The sequence below is a fragment of the Sinocyclocheilus rhinocerous genome, unplaced genomic scaffold (assembly GCF_001515625.1).
Source record: "Sinocyclocheilus rhinocerous isolate Xijiao unplaced genomic scaffold, SAMN03320098_v1.1 scaffold1198, whole genome shotgun sequence".
NCBI lineage: Eukaryota > Metazoa > Chordata > Actinopteri > Cypriniformes > Cyprinidae > Sinocyclocheilus > Sinocyclocheilus rhinocerous.
In genome coordinates, this window is record NW_015649585.1 from 1,127,552 (window position 1) to 1,131,575 (window position 4,024).

A 4,024-nucleotide genomic window follows, 5' to 3' on the forward strand; every position below is an offset into this window, starting at 1 on the left:
CATAACTTTGCTGTATAAGGTCAATAGTGGAACAGCACCTTCTTTAAGAACTCAAGGATTTTCATCTCAGACTTTTCCACTACAACAGGAGAGAACATTCTGAGTCTTAGAGTTTGCATTAACTAAATCACTTTGAACAACAAGTTAACATGGCACTTTTTTCATAATTAGTATATCAATGTAGTAAGACAAAGCTAACGAAGAAAGCAGATTGCATAAACCTTGATGTACATAATTTTATAGTGGAAAGAAGTTTTTCATAGTGCTGTTCTGTGCAGGGTCACTCCATCTGTTTGCTCTTACAAACACACGCAAGAAAATACACAGAAACAGAACCACACTCCTCCAACCCTTCACAGATATCCGTCAACCCTGTGCTGGTTTAGACCTCAGCATGACCCCGACACGCCATTTGTCCTACTAGCTATCGGAACTCATCATTTACACATTTCATCACACACTCCACTACGAGCAGATCGGTCAGAAAAGAGCAGCATTTCACAATTCGCCAGATGTTTTTCTTTCAGAATGTTTAGCTGTAGTAATTTGAGTGTCTTTGCTTGTAATTGGGATTTTGTCCTCCCAAAATATAAATAAATTGAAATAAATCTTAATGTGGTTAAAGCTAATATGAAGCTAGACTTAATAAATTAACTAAATGAAAACTCAATTGACTGTGTGCACCTATTAACACAGGGGAAAAAAGCTGAGGAAATATCCTGGAGAATTGAGGATTGTCGTGAATGGTTTTCAATTCTCTAGACAGATAAGAAATGTCATGCCCATTCAAACTGGACACAAGCCCTGTCACATTTTTAAAGCCAAGTAGATTTTAAATTCAACTTATCTGTAAAAATAACAACTGCACAATTATTTAGGGTTTTATATACATTTATGTGTTAATCCAATTTAAAAGAACTGTTTTTAAACAGTTTTTCATCATTGCTCTAGTCATCAGTGTCACATGATCCTTCAGAAATCATTCTAATATGCTGATATGCTGCTCAAGAAACATTTCTGATTATTATCAATGATGCAAACAGTTGTGCTGCTTCATATTTTGGTGCAAATCTTGATACATTTTTCCAAGATTCAATGATAAATCGAATAAGTCTAAAAGAACAGAATTTAGGCTATTTAATAGAGCCCAACCGATATATCGTTTTGCCGATATTATCGGCCGATATGAGCCTGTCGCCGATATATCGGTATCGGCGAATATGCCGCCAATATGCTGCCGATATGACATTTTTTTTTACAGAGCATATAACGCAGATAAAATGCTTGGAATTATGTAATTACTTAGTTTGTCCAGCAGAGCGCACTCTATTGTTTGCTACTGCAGACCTGAATGAAACAAACGTACACGTTACATTCAAAGCGCATTAAAGTGCGTGAGAAGTGAATTTATATTTAGGGATGCATCGAAGTTCGTCAACCGCAGTGTGGAAGCATTTAAACTGTCGGAGAAAGACGCAAAAATCATTACAAGCACCGACAGCGAGAGACTGTTTAGGACTGCATCGCGTGTCTTCAATGAGAAGAGGAAGGGGGGATTGTTGCTGGTTACTGTATGATGATTGAAATCGCGAAATGGCCATAAACAGTTAGTAAATAAACTGCAGAACGTTATGTTTTCTAATACACGCGCGCATCGCATGTATTCTGACAGCGCTGCACGAACTCACAGCAGATCTGCTTGTTAACCAGGGTTCAAAGTCCAAAGCGCGAGGAAAATCTGCGCTGATACAGTCGTCCTGTTCAGTGCACTGATGTCAGACTCATTTTGGATAATAAAGTGTATTGTTAAATTGTTAAATGCCCTGCCTCCATTACGTATCTCTGTCACGTCATTGTAAGTGTTTGATCACCACATTTGAGTGATCATTGCAAAAAATGTGTTTATGTATATATATTCTGTTTATGTATATACTGTATTCTATATATAGTACCAGTCAAATGTTTGGACACACGAATGGGAAAGTGTCCAAACTTTTGACTGGTATTGTACTATAATATACACAAAGAATATCGGCCGATATATTGATATTGATTTTTTTTACTCCCTAATATCGGTATCGGCCCCAAAAAACCCATATTGGTCGGGCTCTACTATTTAAAATATAATTTTTGTAACAATGTAAATTAAAGCACTTTTTGTCAATTTAATGCATCTATGCTTGCTGAAAGTATTAATTTCTTTAAAAAAAAAAGTACAGACTCCAAACACCAAACAGTAGTATATGTATTTATAAGATTTAGAAACTAGATCACCTTGCACACTAAATCAAACCTACAATAACATATCTTACACGTATTATCATTTCTAGTTCTACTGCCCCTGTAAAAACGGTGGTGCATAATGCCCTTGAGATGAATATTTTACAGAACAATGCAATGAGATGTCTATCGCATTCACAGCTGCTCTAATAAGGATGAGAAATTTGGACAAACACTAAGAATTGAGACTTGATACACATACAATTGCTCCCATAGAGTTTGTGTTGGTTTCATTTTCCAAGCCATGTCTGCAGCTGCTACAAACCAGAAGAACAGACGAATGGAGAGATGAGCGAACGGTCAGACAGGGGTGACGGACTCTAAGCTTGTGCCAACTCCAATCCCCTGCCAGACACTGCAAAAGACACCTACAACATGCCAATATTAATCATTACCAAGCCAAAAACATACACCAAAAAACCTTGCTCGCTAATCTAAGTGCTCCAAAGTTGCGCTACACTTGCGATCAGAAGCCGAAAAAACTAATATTTGTGATAAGCTAAACATGTTGCAAGAGAGGTTTCACCATGATCATACGCTGCTGGAACGAACCAAGAGTGATCACAGTGTTGTAAATGCACATTCCTCAACCTTTACATGTGCGATCACAACACTGTGATCACTCTTGGTTCGTCCCAGCAGCGTACGATCATTCAAATCTGCGTTCGTGCTGCCGCTGACTTAAAGAGAGCATCTGTCATGTTAGGGCTAGGCATGGGCCGATTACCAGTTTCAAGGTATACCGCGATTTTAAAATGTCACAGTTTCAAAACAACTAATATTTTCCGTTATACTGTTCCTGCGGTATGCGCGGTTTTTCATGTCTCCTCAAAGACTGAAAGTGTAGGAATCCCTCAGGTTGAGTGCAGTGTAGGGAGTAACATGACCCTCCTCCTCCTGTTGGTGCGAGCGAGCGGTCAGTCACGTGTGTGTAGGATGGCTTGCGGCCACAATGCTTGTGTTTATTCCAGAATCCAGCCGCGCGATGCACGTTTCTGAAGCGGCTCTCCGTGCTGCTTCTGTAAAGATACACGCATACGCCTCCTTTGAATAAATATAGCCAAAATCCGTCAAAATCCGTTGCCATGACTTATCGCCAGAGGCAAAAGTTTACGTTTTAGTCGCATAACATTGGTTAATTGAAACGACGTCATTTCGCAATACTTTTTTATCGACATTTATAAAATATTGCCAAAGTTTTGCGCAAATCTGTAATGGAAACGCGCCTATTGTTCATGATGCACGAACTATTGGAAGAAAATCCTCAATATTGATTTGGGGGTTTATATGAATGTTTCTGAGGGGAACTGACTGTCTTCAGAAAAGTTTACGTGGTATTTTCTTTTCATCTCGTCTGTATAGTTCATATGAAAGCAGTGTTTCAGCAGTGCTGCTTTGTTTACGGCGGTAACCAAGGAAACGCCATATCTGGTGTTCCATGTGCGCCTCCTGCTGTCAGAGAGTGAATCTGCGTCTCATTCAGAGCTTCTGCAGTTTGCTTCGTTCAGGCATGTAGTATAATTTCACAAAGCTAGTCAGAACAGAACATTCTGTTTTTGCTTCAAATTGGGTTATTATTAAATCAAATTATATATATGAAATTATATTAATAAATGTTATGTATATGAATTATATAACAAAAATTAAATAACTGTAATTACAGATTTAGGTTAAATAAAGATGTCAGTCTTTATTTTTCTTCTTTTTAGGAAACAAATCAAAGAAAAAATAAACAAATTCTACT

The 4,024-nt window shown here is 37.9% G+C and overlaps 1 protein-coding gene and 1 long non-coding RNA gene across 8 annotated transcripts in view; one reads left to right on the forward strand and one right to left on the reverse strand.

The window, feature by feature from the left end:
- Positions 1–4,024, reverse strand: part of LOC107710851 (fibroblast growth factor receptor 1-A) — a 57,937-nt gene that overhangs the window by 45,572 nt on the left and 8,341 nt on the right. The window lies entirely within an intron of this gene.
- LOC107710852 (uncharacterized) overlaps positions 1,365–4,024 on the forward strand; it is a 10,040-nt gene continuing 7,380 nt past the window's right edge. The window contains exon 1 of the long non-coding RNA XR_001636641.1: positions 1,365–1,443. This is a non-coding gene — a long non-coding RNA (uncharacterized LOC107710852). The remainder of the gene's footprint in view (positions 1,444–4,024) is intronic.